The following is an 18,411-nucleotide window of genomic DNA, read 5'->3' as shown; positions in this document are numbered from 1 at the left end:
TGGAGCCTATCATGCAGTACAAGAATGATTTCTTACAGATCTTTCTACATATAATGCTAGAGCATCCACTGAAGTTCCTGAGATATTCCTTTGGATTATTTTGCCTAATCTCAAAGTGAATCTAAAAACCACTTTGTAAATATATGTAATTTTAATATTTTTTTACATTAAAGCCTCCATATTTGCAACCTTAGAAACAAATTCTTCTATCTCCAAATTTAAAAAAAAATTGGCAAAACCATTGGTGAGTTTCTCTTATTTTTCTTCACCTTTGTCAAAAGCAAAAATTCAGTAGTCTACATTGGTAGTAAGAGGTTGTGGGGGGCTTTTTTACTCTTTTCCTCCTCAATTTCTATTTCTTGGCTTTCATTCATTCTAGAATTTTTAGAATTTTTAAAGAGGAAGAATAGACTACTGGGTGAGACAGTTCAGGTCTTACTCCTTATTCTTTCATTTATCTTTCCTTAACACATTTTCATGTCTGCCTTTCTTGCCTATTTGGGCCTTTTTTGTTACCATGGGTCTTCACGGTATCAATTTATGTAGGATTTTGAGCTTTTTCTTTAAGCACTCTAAAATATAATTACACGGCATTGATTTTTTCATGGAGTTTAATATTTGCTATCCTTCTTTTTTTGTACTGACATAATAAAAATCCTGATACTTTTTTTGTAGACAAAAATAAAAGGTAAAAATACTTCCTTTAGATTTCCCATCCATACCTGAATTTTTACTAGTTACCTTCTGCTTACCTTCCTTTTTAACAGCTTCTTGTTTAGCAGAACTTCTCTTTTCTGCTCCATTATAGAGTCTTATTTAGGGGATTTGAAGATTGTCCTATCTTTGGTTCATTAGGTACTCCTAAGAAGATCTTTCAGTGTGTCTTCAGTATCATAAATTTTATTAGTTCCTCTCACTGCCCCATTAATTTTGCTCTTAATTTTGCAGCATTTCTAGTCATGAAATCTGACTTGTATGGCTGCATGAAAGAAGTTAACTCCCTCACAGAAGGAAAATAATTAAACCAAAGCTATCTCCCAAACAAATAAAAAAAATTTAAATTGGGTAAATTCCAGCTGTCCTAGAAATATCAGAGGAACAGTATTTCTGTAAGTGGTTACTTCACAAAGATTACTCAATCTTACACATAGAACAATCACAAAGTATGATAACATTTTTATTTTATGTGCAGGTTCTGAGAATATCTGCGCCTCAGCAAACACCTATCTTCTAAACCCCATTTTAAAAAGTCTGTCTGGAGCAGCTGGTGCAGGGTTGCTGGCATGCTAGCGAGCCATTATTCACCTTCTCTGCTGTTGTATCCCAGTGTTTATCCATCTCAACTGTGATGCCAGAGGTGCTTGACTGAGAAGAGAGATTGAGAGAGAAAGTAGAAAGAGGTATTAGAATTAATAGAAATATTAAGAAATAGGTCCCACTGAAACAGTTAAGAAGGATTATTTTTATTTTCCCTCTATTTTTCATCACAAATTATGTGGCTGGTATTCACCATACCACCCATTTCCTTTTCAAGCTGCAGTAATGTGCTGATGAGTAATTCCTGGTGAAGCTCCAAGCATTCAGTTTTAGAGGAATTTCTTTAAATAATGCATATTTTTATAATAGAGAATCAAAATATGGTTTCACATTAAGAGACAGAAATGATCTCTGAATTAGTCAAATAAATACATGAACATGTGTATGTGATTATGTATGGGTTCTGCAAGAAAGAAGCAGAATAGAAAAATTATGAGAAGAAAAACTGAAAAAAGAAAAAAAATCCTTGAATGAATATTGAAAACATAAAATTATTTCCATGACTTACAGCACTGTAAACCCAATGTCTTACTTATTACAATATGACCTAGATCCTATGGGTTATGTTTATGATGTAGCAATTAAGGCATCACATTGGCAGCAAATCTATACAACACATACTTGACATGCACACTGTATGCATTCACTCTTTGGAATGGCCCAGTAGTTCCTAGGACTACTAATAAAATCATTGATCACAGGCTCAGATGTAGTTACCTGCACTGTAAATATTCAATACTACAGGAGATGAAACCCACCTACTGTCTATGAAAACCTAATCATCACATGCTCATTTGCAAAGTGGAATAAAATGTCTATGTAGCTGATGAAGTCTGCATTTCATGCTTGGCATGCACTGTGCTTTCACTAACAACTTTTATTGCTACAGAATATTGAATTCAACTTGTGTTGTTTGTGTATAGCAGTCTTCTGCTACTGAACATCACAGAGGAGATGTCATCCTCACCACATAATAAAATTGTCAGATGTAGTAGTCCTCAACATCTGTACAGGTATTTTATTCTTGCAGCCTGTTTTCCCTTGATATATGTTAGTTCATACCTCTGACTTATTTATTGCTTCAGTATCAGCAGTATTTATGTTTTCTACCACCACCACTCATAAAATATAAATGTAGTTATGCTAATTGAAAGTTAGACTGCTTTTCTTCTTTTTACACATAAAACCTTACGAGAGGGGAGACTGTGATCTCAAATAAAAACATGTGCTATTGTCTGTTAACCTTTGGGGTTCACTTAAAAGATGTGTTACAATGAGTTGGTCAAATTTTTTAAAAAGAGAGAGAGAGAATACATATTTACACCACAAATACAACTGTACCTTTATTTGCATAACCAAGAGTTATAGTCAAATATCCCTTTCTCATAAAAGTACCCCAGTTTCTTTGAGAAATGTGAATAGCTTCACATATTTATATTATTTAAGTGATCCTCTGAGCCAAGTACCAGGTGAAAATCTAAAAGTGACAAATGTAATGGAACAAAAAAATTTACTTTCTTTTTTTTTTTTTATTGTTAGCTTAAGTAGTCATCCTCATCACTAAACTTCATAAATCCATATAGCTGAGTGTTCGTCTTTTTTTTTTTTAAGAAATTTTGACTTGGCATCCAACACCCATTCTCACTTAGAAGCACAACTCCCCACAAGTATTTATGCTCTACTCATTTTTAGGGATTTTACTCAGTGAGGTATGGTAGCCAACAGAAACACAAAGAAAGGAAAAGGATTATGGCATTCATTTCTTACACTTTTATTCACATGGCAAGTTAAGCCATCAGTTTCAGTTTGCAGTTTAGGCTGCCTGCATGGCCAGGGACACTGAAGAGCACTGTTGTACAGTGGTTCAGACTTCCAGTGAAGGCTGCTGTGGTGAATTCTTCTCAGTTCTGCTGAGCAGGACCTAGGATCCTTGGTGGATGACAAGCTGACCACAAGCCAGGAGTGTGCCCTTGTGACCACAAAAGCCTTCAGTACCCTAGGATGCATTAGGAATAGCATTGCCAGCAGGTCAAGGGAGTTGGTCCCGTCCCTCTACTCAGCGCTGGTGAAGCCACATCTGGAGTGTCCACTTCTGGGCTCGTCAGTACAAGAGACACAAGGAGCTACTGGAAAGGGTATAGTGGAAGCTAGAAAGACAATTAGGGGTTTGGAGTATCTCTCCTGTGAGGAAAGGCTGAGGGTGCTGGGTCTGTTTAATCTAGAGAAGAGAAGACTGAGAGGGCATGTTGTCAATACATGTCATTAAATCTCAAAGGTGGGTGCCAGCAGGATGGTGCCAGACTCTTCTCCTTTGTTCTCAGTGACAGGATGAGGAACAATGGACATAAACAAAACCACAAGAACTTTCACCTTACACAGAAGAAAGAGCTTTATGTTGAGGGTAGCAGAGCACTGGAACATGCTGCCCAAGGAGCTCATGGAGTCTCCCTCTCTGGAGACCCTTAAAACCCACCTGGACACATTCTTTTGTAATTTGCTGTAGGTGACCCTTTGGACTGGATGATCTCCAGATGTCCCTTCTAACCTTAATGCTTCTATGATTCTCTGTTTCTGGTTGTAGATACAATGTCCTCCATTCATCTGAGTATTGACTTTGGATGAAATGGGATTGCAAGGCATCTCTGTTGGCACGGAGTTGTGGGAAAGTGGGAAACTGAAGCAAACCGTAGATGACCAGGTTTAAGAAGGTGTTTAATGTCTAAGCATGAGGAAGTCTACTGTTGTTTTGAATAACTTCTCTGGCCTTAAGAGACCCCTCTCTGTCCTGTCTTGTCTTTCAGATCTCTGTGAATGTTTCAGATACCTCTGGAAACATGACAAATAAGACACCTATGTTTGTTCTATTGAGTGGTTCCCTAGAGTTAAGTGTGCTGAATTAGTGAATTTCTTGAAATAAGAAAAAACAGTCTAGATAGGATGGGGAAATTGAAATCTTACCTTACTATCTAATCAGTGAACTGTATTTCCATGTCTGATGCTCATTTATAACATCCAAAATTCCTGTATTACTCTACCTAGGAGTAATATTCTTAGGTAGGTCACTTAATCTCAGAAAGTTTTGATTCCTACAGCTCCTACAACAGAATAATTTCTCACCACTTGCCGTTTTGTTCTCATGTATTATCAGTCCGTGCTGTAACAGCTACATATAGAGAAATAAAGAACAAATGAGATGGATCTGTGTTCTTAACATTCCGGTTTTTTACTTGCTTTACCTGACCTGAGAACTCAGGGTTTTTCATTCTTGGTTTAAATTATTTCTATAATTTAAAAGATAATAGTTATTTAATAAGTACACTAATATGAAAATTTCATGATGGTGAATTTGAAAAGAGACAAGTTTTGTCCATTTTGCAAATGTTTTACAACTTAACCATACAGAAATACATTGTATGATAGCATTATTATTTTTTTTTTTAATAACTGCTGTAGTCTAATAGTACACAGTGAAATGAGAAATGGGGAAAAAAAATAAAAGAAGAAACCTTGTGTCAGACATCCTTGTAACAATCATTAATTCTACATTCAGCCACTACCTCACAGGAACCGGTCTTGTGAAGTTAGAGAATGTCTGAAAAAAATTATTAATAAATTATTTTCTTATGTGAAAATACTTGATGAATACATGGTAAAATTGCTGTTATCTTCATGACAGGAGCCTTCTAAGTCCACTAACTCTATGCAGCAAATTTCAGGCCAGAATCATACTTCAGTATAAGAATAGAAATTATTCATTTAGAGGTGTTATCTAAACTGTTCAAATTTATAATAAAATACAGAAAATATTAATATTCCAGTATCAAAAGACAGATAAAAACATTATTTCAGCCAGCTTTTGACTGTCCTTCTCGTGCACCTGAAAAGGTTGAAAGATGTAGAACTTCTGTCTTAGCTCCACACTTTGTAAGGTGATCAGTCAAAATATTTTTGTTTAGTATTTATGGAGCTGAATCCTGTAGGTTTCTACATGTTCCCAGGAACAGCTGGCAGACAATGGTGTGCCTGCACATTCTTTTATTATTTTAAACACACTGAAACACTACAAAGGTATAGAATGCACCAACACTAATTTTGCAGTGCATATCCTTCATCTACTTTCTTGGTATTCTTCCATTTAATAGCTGTGAGTTACTGAACACCACGGCTACGGCATGATTTAGGAAGAACCCTTTGCTAGAAGTTTTCCATGTGAATGGTATGGAGGGTCTGTCCTCAGTGGTAGTTCAGGCACAGTAAATTAAGGTGCAAACACTGAAGAATATGTTTTAGGCAGATAGACTGATCTTAGCTCCAATGATGATAACAATCTTTATACAAAGATATAAATACAGTAATTTATTTGAACTTGCTCTTCTGCTTTATCATCTTTCTCCATGTGGTGTGTTCCTTTGAGGAAATATTCCGTCAAGCCATCTCAAAGGACTCCAAGGCTAATGTTAACCTGTCAGCAGAGTGAAATTTCCTATGGGTAGCTTGGTAGTAGTGGTAAATATTTTTTGAAAGCTGTTAGAATATAACAAATACCAGCCCATCAAGGCTAAAGGAGTTCACCAAGCCAGACACAATGAAAGAAAAATATAATCTGTTCACTTAGGTGCAGTGAAATTAAAATCTCTCATCAGAAGGAACTGGAAGAAAATCAGATGTGATTGTTCTCTGTTTCATTAAAACCTTTACAATCCTATATCATGGATGGTTCTACAATGCTGTACTGCAAAGAGGAGATGGGTGAAGTCTTCAGTGTGTGAAGTGTCAACACAAGCTAAGTAAAAAGTGTGTGTAAACTGAAATTCTGTGAGGAAAAAGTAGTGCCCAGAAAGTATGAATAAATACTTATGAAGTTTAAAACACTATATAATAATTTAATTCTGTTAAGAAATAATTATTTCATTTTTGCATAGCCACCTGTCGTAACACTGTTGATTGGTAGACTTTTTTATGATACATAGCCTCAATAAAAATTTTACTGCATTTTCATGTACTGTGACATTTTAGGAAACCTAAGGAATCATATAATCATAGGGTCATTTACATTGGAAAAGACCTTTAAGCTCATTGACTCCAATCATTAACCCAGCACTGCCAAGGACACCACTAAATCATGTTCCTAAGTGTCACATACACAGGTCTTTTAAATGCCTTGAGGGATAGTGACTCCACTACCTCTCTGGGCAGCCTGTTCCAGGGCTCCCTTTCAAAGAAATTTTTCCTAACATCTAATCTTCTACAGCAGGAGTTTGATTAAGTTCTCACTGGGCTTTGGCACTTCTAATTATAATCCTCCATAATCTCATGATAACTTTGTAGTCCTCCTGAATTGGCTGCTCCTTCATAAAAGAGTAATGAACTGTCCTGTTTTTTTTTTTTTTCCTGAGTTCAAGCCAAAGTCCTCTGTTTAACCAGGCCAGTCTTCTTCTGTGATGCCTACCACACTTTTGAGTACATGGGGTTTCTCCTGTATCTGGAAGATGTCCTTCTCAAAGATTGTCCAGTCTTCCTGGGCTTCTTTGCCATTCTCTTCACAAGGGAGTCTATGAACCAGTTTCCTAAACTGGAAAAAGTCTGAACTTTGGAATTCCAAAGTAACAGTTCTGCAGACCCTGCTACTTCCTTCTCAAAGAATTGAAAACTATCATTCTGTCACTGCTGTGTCCAAGATGACCTCCAGCCATCACACCACTGACCAGTCCTTCTCTGTTCACAAACAACAGGTCCAGTGGGGTACCTCCCATAGCTGGCTTCCTCACCAATAGTGTTGGGAAGTTTGATAGAAGTTAAATTATGTCATTATTAAGAGCTGTAAAAAATTATGGTGCATAATTAACATTAACATATAGCAAGAAATACGTCCAAGTCCTTCTCCTCAGGACTGTTCTTAAGACATTGCCATTCATGAAAATTACTCAAATAGTAATACATTTTCATTGCTTGTGGACAAAACCTTATTCATTTAAATCCAATAGAAATCAAATAATTATATGAGAACTTGGTAATATTTAAGCATTCCTTGTGTGGTTAACAAGTATGTGTGAAGTACATATATGCTGAGGTTTTTTTCTGAAATTTAGAAAAAAAGGAAAAAAAAGATAATTCCACACCTAATCTGCCTTCAAGACCACATTGCCTCCTCATGTTCAGCCTCTCCTCCACCAGCACTCCCAGTGACATCAAATGTCCCAGCAGACTCAATTCAAATAATTCCTTTTATAAAGTAATATCAAGTGGGTAGAAAAAATGAGAAACACTTGGCAATGAAAAGACAAGAATTAGAAGAAAAATACCCATAATCATTTTAGATGCTGGATTTTGTTCAATTACTGTGAGCTGTGAATGGATACAGTTTTTTAATAAAAAGAGGTGAACGAATGGAGCTTAGATTTTTTATAAATGAAGCTTCAGTTCTGCTCTGTCACATTTTCCCCTTACTTAACTCATGTTTGTCATAGAACTGATTTCTTTGCTGATTTTTTTCTATATCTGGGGTTTAGCCACAAATTTAAAAATATAATACCAAGTAACAAGTCTGCTTTCTACATGTATTTGTCTTACTAATTGTTTACTAAATGATGCTTAAAGGATAAAAATTGTATTTCCATGCCAATGGTTCTAGTTTAAGCTATCCAGATTGTATTCTTATTGTCACTGAACACACAGTAAAATATTTAAAATACTTTCAATAGTCTATTGTACTCACAGAATTGAAAAGTGTTAAATCCATTAGGCAATTGGAAATTGGTCTGTGTCAGCCATAACTACTTGTCATCTTCATATATAATCTTCTCAGGAAATCAATACAACACAAGCAGATTTCTAGCTATTGATCTAAACCACTTTACATATAACGAAACCTGATTCTGATAAATGATAGTATAAGAGAAAGAGGATGTGTAATTTGCTGTCATTTGACAGCTAGCATCTATATAATTCCTTTACTTACAAACAAAGCAGATCATTTATCAAAGTGTTTGAAAGACTATCTGGTGTTTGAATGCCTCTGGATATTAAGCAAACTGGTGTGCATTGCTGTACACAACCTTATAGTTTATGTCACTGACCCTAGGAGCACCAGAGATCTACTGCCATGGTTCTTGTGCTATATTTAATGGAAACTAATCTAAGAACCTCTTAGATTCAAAGCTTATCCTTTTGTCAATACTGAGATCTTTCTCTGAAAAAGTTATAGAAAGGCAGAAGTGACTGAAATTCTTAGCTCTATGTTTTCCAGTAACCTGTCACAAAGGCAGATACTTTCCATCAAATTAAGCTTTGAGGATTTTACTTTTAAATGCACAGTGATTACAGACAGAAAATAGAAGATATGGATCTTGGCTAATTATGACAGACTTCAATTTCCAAATTACATTACTTTCAATTTATTGTATCCTGAAGATGATGAGACTGATTTCTTTCTCTCTCAAACGTTTCTTACTGAAAGTAAGTAACTACTGTAAACTGGCAGATTAATTATCATTTAAGACATTTCAGATTTCATTAACTTCCACCAAAATCAAGAAAGGGATAAGGAGAGACTAGTTTATAGCTGGTAGACTTTGGGTCTATCCAATGTATACTTCAAAAAGCTGACTTCTGAAAGCATGAGGTTCTGGGGCATTCTGCCAAATAGTCTTCTCTGAAGTACAATAAAAATTTCAGCTGCTGTTACTGGGTATCAAAGTCTGTTCCAAAGCCATGGCACTCCTGAAGCAACCCTTCCTCCATTCTTAGCTTACAGATCTCTTTATTTCGGTCTTGAGCATTTAAACTAGCCTAAAGGTAACTTCTACAAATAATCTTACTTATTTTCCACATAATATTTCCCTTCCCCATATGCAGTACATCTATGGATTTTTCCATGACAGTAAGATAATTCCCTGGGATTTAGGGAATATAGCTTTGAACAGACATTTTGAGCTATGTTCTACCTCTGAAGACTCTCATCATCCATGAGAAAAGAAACACAGCAATCTCAGAAGTCCAGGTGTTGTAGCCTGATGAATATGCAATAAATCTAAGTGAAAAATATGAACTACCTTTAAAAGTACCATGAACTAAGTGATGTTGAGATATTTGGCCAAATACACACTAAAACTATGTCCAACCACAACTGAAAAACTGTGGAAGGGACCATGTTTTAAAAGTATGCAAATGTGCATTTGAGAAAAAAAAAACCTTGACTTCAATCAGATAGAAAGGATATCTGCGAAAATAAAGAGCCCATATATAAAGAGGCTGTATAGAAACAGGTAGGATCCAAAATAAGCAGTTTATCTAAAACGTATACTGCTGAATAACCCATATTAAAGATTATGAACTGGCTTAAACTGAATACATGAGCATTACAAACCCCACCTAATTTTGCATATGCCTCATCTCTTCTACTCTGTCATTTTTAGATGCAGTACTAGCTGTGACATAGGCTACATGTCACAACATTATTACTATTATTATTATTATTATTATTATTATATATGGATTTACTAAATACCTTGTTGAAATTTTTGTTGGTTGTGATCAACAGGTCTATTTAGGCTCCTCTGAGAGCTGATTTATAAATATGGCTGTAACACAGGACCTTTACATCTGGTTAGCCAACATGGGACTGAGGCTGAAGAGCTCAAAACCATATGGGTCCTGCAGATTAAATACGGTCTTAATCCTGGTTCTGCTGTGAATACAGGACTCTGAGCATGAAAGCACCAGTGTTAGTGGCTTCAGTGAAACCTTCGTCACTTTTTTAAACTCAGTGTTTTGACCACCCAGAGAGGTGATATCAGGGGACATTCTGGATGGTACAGCATAGCCAATAAATTGTTTCATTTTTAAAAGCTCTGATTTCTCAGTCTCTGCTTCTTCTTCAAATTCAGTGATTCCCAGGAAAAAAAATACATTTTTTTCATTAAATAGCCTAAACACTATTAAAAATATAACAACAACGAAAAGGCACTTTTTAAGAGAGTGTCTTTGAACCTCACATTGTCCTTGCAAAACTGTTGTTTTAATCCACTTTTCTAGTCACAATTGTTTTAGCGTTTAACAGGACTTCCCTCGTTTCTTCCACTTAAACTTGATTTTCCCTTAATAGTTGAAGGACGCTTAGACAGCATCACATTAATTTCAGTGGACATTGAGTTTTATCTAATTCAGCAAGCCAGCCTTTGTTAATTAGGCCTCACAGGGCAAGTGATTGTAAAGAACATCTCTAACTGTCACTGATCAATACCTCAGCAGAAGCAGTTCTAGCAGTCAATTACTTGTGTTTCTGAGAAGGAAGAAGAGTCCTAGTCTTGTTAACTCCCTGCACTTTTTTGAGATCATAAGGCCTCTCAGCCTACCTTCCTATCAGGTTCAACCAGATACATACAAATTTTATTTCCTCCTCCTAATGCTGAGGCAGGTTCATTGACAACAAAGTCTTCTGCAACCTAGCAGTGCTTTTTAGAAACTTCTTGTGCTTTTAAAACTATGAGCTTCACTGATAGGAAAGTCATTGCCCCAACAATGCTAACAAAGATTTGCTGTTTAGCTCTACAGTCATGGGCTCTCTTGATTAGGTCCCAGAAAAATAAGTATATGGAAAGCAATTTAACATAATGCTGCACTGCAATCCTTCAAAGAGTAAGGACAAAAACAGATCACAGCAATTAGCATTTCCTGGTCATTTATTTCAGTGACAATATATAAATGTTACAGAACCACTATGTTGGAAGAGACCTTCAAGATCATCAAGTCCAACCCATGCCCTAACACCTCAAAAAACCATGGCACCGAGTACCACATCCAATCTTTTTTTAAACATGTCCAGGGATGGTGATTCCACCACCTCCCCAGGCAGAAAATTCTAGTACTTGACCACTCTTTCTTACTTTTTTTTTCCTAATATCCAACCTATATTTCCCTTGGTGCAGGTTAAGACTGTGTCCTCTGGTTCTGTCAGTTGCTGCCTGGAGAAAGAGACCAACCCCCACCTGACTACAACCATGTTTCCAGTAGCTGTAGAGAGTGATAAGGTCACCTCTGGGTCTCCTTTTCTCCAGGCAAAACAACCCCAGCTCCCTCAGTCGTTCCTCACAGGGTTTGTGTTCCCAGCCCCTCTCCAGCCTTGTTGCCCTCCTCTGGACGCGCTCAAGCATCTCAACATCCTTCCGAAGCTGAGGGGCCCAGAACTGGACACAGCTCTCAAGGTGTGGCCTCACCAGCACCAAGTACGGGGAAGAATGATCTCCCTGCTTCTGCTGGCCACACTGTTCCTGATCCAGGCCAGGATGCCATTGGCCTTCTTGGCCACCAGGGCACACTGCTGGCTCCTGTTCAGCTGGCTGTCAACCATTACCCCCAGGTCTCTTTCTGCCTGGGCACCGTCCAGCCACACCATTCCCAGCCTATAACATTTCAGGGGGTTATTGTGGGCAAAATGCAGGACTTGGCCCTTGGACTTACTAAACTTCATCTTACTGGACTCTGCCCATCCATCCAACCATTCCATGTCTTGTGGTACTTTGATGTTCAGCTGCTGTTTTAATATAAAAGTTAGAGTTTCTATGTTAGTTAGTTATAATGGTTTCTCCCATATACCCCATTCTGCTCCCTCAAATGGTTTAGCCCTAAGTTGTTTACTTCAAAGTTTTCCCGCCGCTTGTCTGTTCTTCACTGTGTCAGTCTCCTTGCTCCTCCCTTCATTCCCTTATATGTCCCTGCCAATCCTAGTCACCTTGCCCCTTGGCCACTTACTGTTACCACTCCCCTTGTGTTCTAGAATGTTCCCTGTCAGTTAGCCCTGCTTCGATGATTTATTCATTTGAAAGGCTTCTCCCCTCCCCTGAGTATTCGCTATTGGTTAAGTCATGTGATGTTATCCTCACCCAAGATCCCCCCATTGCTCAAGAATTGTATTCACCCCTCGTACCTTCCCCTCTTTAGAAATGCTCGCTGGACCCTGTTTTTTTCAGCATTTGCTTCTGACCCCCTTCAGGAAATAAATTTTCCTTGGAGACTCAGGTAAGTGTCCTTTCTCTGCTTCCTTTGCTTTGGGTTCCTTGTGCTGAGCCCCTGCAGTGTCACCCACGCTGCTGCAATCACTGCCACCCAGGATGATCTCAGCAGAGATCAGGGGGCAGCCATCCTCGTGTGTGCCCTCTAGCCACCAAGGGTATGGCTAGCTGGTGGACCTCCATCCCCTGGCCGCAGACCGCTCACACAACGTCTCTTTGCAGAGCCCTCCTGTTTTCCAACAGGTCGACACAAGCTCCCAGCTTAGTGTTTTTTTCAAATTTACCAATTAAAAACTCAATACCCTCATCCATGTTGTCGGTAAAAATATTGAGCAGAACTGGTCCCAGCACAGATCCCTGAGGGACACCACTGGTGACTGGCCTGAGCTGGATCCAGCACCGTTCACCAGCACTCTCTAGGCCCAGCCATCCAGCCAGTTCTGAACCCAAAGAGTGCTCCTGTCCAAGCCGTGGGCTGCCAGCTTTTCCAGGAGTGTGCTGTGGGAGACAGGCCTTGCTGAAATCCGAATAGACAACATCCACAGCCTTTCGTGCGTCCACCAGGCAGATGACCTGGTCATAAAAGGAGACCAGCTTGGTCAAACATGACCTACTCCTCCTAAACCTGTGCTGGCCGGGTTTGATGCCCTGACCATCCTGTAAGTGCTGTCTGATGGCACTCAGTATAAACTGCTCCGTTACCTTACTGGGTACTGAGGTCAGGCTAACTGGCCTATAATTACCAGGATCCTCCTTCCTATCCTTTCTGAGAGTGGGTGTCGCATTGGCCAGTTCCAGTCATCTGGAACCTCACCTGTGAGCCAGGACTGTTGGTAAATGATGGAGAGTAGCTTCGCAAGCTCATCTGCCAGCTCCCTCATCACCCTGGGATAGATCCCATCTGCTCCCATAGATTTATGAACATCCAGCAGCTCAGCAGTTCTCTGACTGCCTCCTTCTGGATAACAGGGGGACCATTCTGCTCCCTGACACCATCTACCAATCCAGGACCACAGTTATCCTGAGGACAAGCCATCTTCCCACTAAAGACTGAGGCAAAGAAGGCGTTAAGCACTTCCACCTTCTCATCTGCAGTTACTAAGTTGCCTCCTCCCAGTAGAGAACAAAGGTTCTTCCTTTTCCCCTTAATATATTTATAAAAACATTTTTTATTATCCTTTACAGAATTTGTCAAATTAAGTTTGAGCTTTGGCCTCTCAAATATTTTTCGTATATGCTCTAGAAGCCCCCTTAAATACTTCCTGAGAGACCTGACCTTCCTTCCGAAGATGATACATCCTGTTTTTATTCCTAAGTTTCTTCAAAACCTCGTTGACTCATCTTTTGGCACAAAGGGGCAGTCTGTTCCTGTGCCCTCACAATCTCTGTTTTGAAGCACACCCACCTTTCCTGGACTCCTTTGTTTTTAAGGGCTGCTTCCCAAGGAACTCTGTGAAGAAGTCTCCTAAATAGGCCAAAGTCTGCTCTCTGGAAGTCCAGTGTAAAAGTCTTATTGATATTCCTTCTCATTTCACCAAATATTGAGAACTCCATAATTTCCTGATCACTATGTCCCAAGCAGCCTCCAACAACCACATCTCCCACCAGCCCATCTCTACTTGCAAAGAACAGGTCTAACATAGTCCCTCCCCTGCTGGGCTGGCCCAGAAGCTTTGTCAAAAAGTTGTTCTCCACACTCCCTAAGAACTTCTGGACTGCCTCTTTTCTGCTGTATTAAGTTCCCAGCAGATGTCTGGTAGATTGAAGTCACCTACAAGAACAAGGGCTGGTGGTCCTGAAACATTCTCCAGCTGCTTACAGAGTAAGTTGTCCACTTCTTTTTCCTGGTTGGTTGGATGATAACAGACTCCCAGCAGGATGTCAGCCTTGTTGGCCTTCCCCTTAATTCTTACCCACAGGCATTCAGCTTCATTGTCATTAGTTTCAATATCCATGGCATCAAAATCCTCCCAATAAAAGGGCCCACCCTTCCACCTCTTCTCCCTTTCTTGTCTCTTCTGAAGAGAGTGGAAAAGGAGAAGAGTCCAGTGCAGCACTCAGCTATGTGAGCTGTCCCACCATGTTTCCATGATGGCAATTACATCACAGCTTTGCTGTCACACCATGGCTTCTAGCTTTTCTTGTTTGTTGCCCATGCTGCATGCATTAGTGTACATGCATTTCAGCTGGGCGACTGATTTACATTTGAATATAAATTAGACCTTTAGGCATTTCCAAAGAAAATATTATTTTCTGCCCTCTAGAACCTGTTTTTTAATAAGCTTCTGTTCTTCTCTGGGGAGATAATGAGTTGTCATTCTTGTCATTGAGGACTTAAGGTTAAAAACACCCAACTCCTGAAACCATCACTGAATTGTTTTACTATACGATAAACAGCTAATCACTTCAAAAGAAATGGGTGGGAAAATGTTTTCTCTGTTCATGAGAGAATCCTGAGAATTTAAAAATTTTCTTATTGTACATCAGGCATTTTCCAAACCAATTGGTGACATCCCAAAGTAGAGAACTAAAGAGACTGGCTTTTTAGTTATACACTGCAATGTATAAAAGTGAATTTAACAGTGGAATGATATTTTCATTTTTTCCTGTGAGTCTCCTTTGTTGCCTCCTGTAAACCACTATTATTAAAGGCATAAGGAAAATATAGCATGTTAAGTTGTAGGCAAGAGATTTCACGTTCTGTTGCAATGCTAAATGTAGCTACTAGAAGAAAAGCAAAATTTTCAGTGGAAGATAAAACACACCTAAGTTTGGATGTTTACATGTGAGTGTGTCCAAATGCCTTACAAAGTCAAAGGATAGGCAACCAATACACTTACTGACTTTAGAGCATAATTCAGCCATGAGACAATTCAGTTGCCTGTTGTGTTGTTGCTTATCTCTCGCTCATGTCTCTCTTCAGCCTTTTTTTCCAGTCTGATATCACCCTTTCCCTGCCACTGGAATGATCACCTATCTCTGATAGGGCCCTAAAGATAATTTTCTCTAAGAATTCTCTCAGCCATTTTCTCCTTTTTAATTTTTTCTTACAGATCATCTTTATTATGCCTTTTAGAGACTCTAACCTAATCACATCATGGAAGAGCTTGTGACATCATACTAGAGTTTAGATGTAAAAGAAAGAAAATAAAACTGGAGACTGTTGTTTAATTTTTCAGTAGTTCTAGTTCTCTATTAGTTCTAATCAAAGCATTTGTTTTAAGGAAAAAAAAATAAGCTGTTGATCCAATGTATACTTGTGAGATTAATTAAAAATATTTGTTTGCAAATTAAATTATTCACTCATGTTTTATCTGTGTTTAACTTAAGAGAAGGGTTGTTTTTTTCTTTTTCTCAATGGTTGAATCTTGAAAATAGTGATGCAAGGAATTGCTTTCCTTACTTCATATGTTTCAACAACGCAGTTTAGTCCTAAAAGTTAACACAATCCTATTCTTCAAAAACTTGAAACAAAATGACAGTTCTCAACAATTAAACACTATATTAAAAAATATCTAAAAAGAACTCTAAGCAAACAACCTGTTTTTATACTGCACATTAAATGTTTCAAATCCAAGTTGATCATAAATTGCAATGTATTATTGGAATTGCAAACAGAAATATTACACTATTTACAATACTTGCTGAGACAGAATACATGAGTTTGAGAGCCTGAGAGAGTTTGAAAATTCTTTGCCAAGTCACTGCTGGCAGAAAAAGTTATCCAAGAAAAAGAACTAAAAAAAGACTCTTATTCATTATGATAATGAGCAGAGGTTTTGATGATAGTGTCAAATGTTTCACATTTAATATAAAATAAAAGTTTCAGTAATTCCTCCTTTAAAACAAACAAAATTGTACTGTACTGTTATTATGCAAATTAGATCTATTAAAAGCACCATTTGCAGCTTCAATACAAAATCTTAATATATAAAGAAGTGAGAAAAAATTATTGTATTATGTTCCATTGTGTCTTAGAAGTTCATTGTGGTAAAAGCAAAAAAAGGTATTCAAAGACATTTTAATTTGAAACAATATATCCTTTTTACAGTCTCAAGAACATTAGGACCAGAAAAATGAATATAATAAATAGAAAAACACAAATAAGTCATCGTGATTGAACAAAATTGATTCTTTGGCATTCAGTTTTGTGTATATTACACACATTATGACTGGAAAAACATCCCGGTACAATTATGAAGTACTGAGTTCTTAGGAACATTGTTTGCCTCTAGCCACAGATAATACAAGCTTAATTGTAAAATGTCTGCTTCTAATTGAAAGGCTAAATTTTTTAATATTGATTTTCTATAAATAAATATGTAATAAATAAATATATACATTTAAAACAACAAAGGAATTTTCATACCATTTGAAATTAAGATTTTGGCAGTAAATATGATATAGCAGACTGTTATTTTAATCAGGTCTCATAAATGATCTGAACATTGTGACATGAGATACAACATTGTAGCACTTAAAATATGGCAATGCAATATGTCATGTAGAAACTACACATCCCAAAACCCCAGTCCACTATCTAAGAAGTTTTTCTAAAGGGGTTCTGACTTTCTAAATGCATGAATAGTACATATAAACTTTCAGCCGTATGGCCCACGACCTGTGCAGTATTCTTGTCAACATTTAGTTGCCCTGAGTTCCAAGAAACTAAATCTCAACATTTTTATAAGGCAACAAATGCCCTTTACAGGTGACTAAATCAGAGCAAAGTAGATAATCACAATAAAAGTTTTATACTAAGTAAATCTAAAACCCATTAACATTGTAAGAGGACATCAAAAAAAGAAAATTCATTAAACACCAAAATTTGTCACAACACTTTCCTTGTCTTTGAAAGCAGAACATAAAGGTTCAAAAAGCATATCATCATTCAACAGAATGGCCTTTGTGGAAACTGCTTTGTATGACAAATCAGAGAGTAAGGGTGTGGCAAGAGTAGGAACAGCCCAGAGGTTTGGCTCTGATGAAAACAGGTTGTGTTTCATAGGAAATGGGCCTTGTTTTCAGGGAAGGTATGCCCCTGCAGCCCATGGGGGACCAGAGGTGTGCAGAGATCCACCTGCAGCCCATGGAGGAGACCCACGCTGGAGCAGATGAAGGAAGCCTGAAGGAAGGCTCTGACCCTATGCAAAGCCTGTGCAGGAATAAGCTCCTGGAAGGACCCACAGACCCTTAAGAGAGGATCCCACACAGGAGCAGGTTTCCTGGTTACCCTTGTGACCCTTTGGGAGACCCACACTGGAGCAGCCGGTTCTTGGAGGACTGCACCCCTTGGAAAAACCCGTGTTGGAGCAGATGGTGAAGAACTGCAGCCCATGGGAAGTGCCCATGTTGGAGAAGATAATTTCCTAGGGAGGGGCTCCATGTTGGTTCAGGGGAAGAATTTTTCTCCCTGAGAGGTGGCAGAAACAACCTTTGACAAATGGACCATAAAGCCCATTCCCTGTCTCCCGTGCCACTGAGTGAAGAAGACAGAGCCTGGGAAGGAAGAATGGGTGGGCTGTAAGGTGTTTTTATTATTTGTTTTACTTCTCATTATCCTGCTCTGATGTTGATTGGTAATAAATTCAGTTATGACCCAAAGTTGAGTTTCCCCTGACTGTATTTGGTGAGAGATCTCTGTCAGTTTTTATCTTGATTCATAAGTCTTTCATTACATATTCTCTTGGAGTGATAGAGAAACTTTGGTGGGTATCTGGCATCCAGCCAGGGTCAACACAGACCTTAAGGCATTTTGATTTAAAAAAAGTACTTACCACTATGTAATGTGGATTCTTTATGGTATGACATTATGGTATGACTTGGTATTTCGTGGTATTTAATGGAATTACACATAAATAGATCAGAAAATTGCCATCATAGGTCCAAGCAGCTGATGGATTGTGTTAAGATTCATCAACAACATTAATATAAAGAAAATATAGTCTTTTGGTTGAGGACTCTAGTAGCATTTGTTCTTGGATAAAAAAATTAATTTGCAGAGATGTTACTAAAGAATTATATATGATCTGTAACTATGAAGACAATGCATGAAAAGCATCTTAATGCCATTATCTTATTGCAT

At 38.0% G+C, this 18,411-nt stretch overlaps 2 long non-coding RNA genes across 2 annotated transcripts; one reads left to right on the top strand and one right to left on the bottom strand.

The window, feature by feature from the left end:
* Nucleotides 1-3,364: 3,364 nt before the first annotated feature.
* LOC135293514 (uncharacterized) lies at nt 3,365-12,513 on the bottom strand. Its single transcript, XR_010355624.1, has 3 exons — nt 11,953-12,513; nt 11,776-11,848; nt 3,365-7,135 (listed from the first exon to the last, which is right to left on the bottom strand). It is a non-coding gene; the product is annotated as an uncharacterized LOC135293514 (long non-coding RNA).
* On the top strand, nt 11,545-15,621 carry LOC135293513 (uncharacterized). The gene is made up of 2 exons (XR_010355623.1): nt 11,545-12,333; nt 15,380-15,621. It is a non-coding gene; the product is annotated as an uncharacterized LOC135293513 (long non-coding RNA).
* The last annotated feature ends 2,790 nt before the right edge of the window (nt 15,622-18,411 follow it).

Source organism: Passer domesticus, chromosome 2 (genome assembly GCF_036417665.1).
Source record: "Passer domesticus isolate bPasDom1 chromosome 2, bPasDom1.hap1, whole genome shotgun sequence".
NCBI classification, from domain to species: domain Eukaryota; kingdom Metazoa; phylum Chordata; class Aves; order Passeriformes; family Passeridae; genus Passer; species Passer domesticus.
Note: the sequence above shows the minus strand (reverse complement) of the source record. Positions and strands in the feature narration are given on the sequence as shown.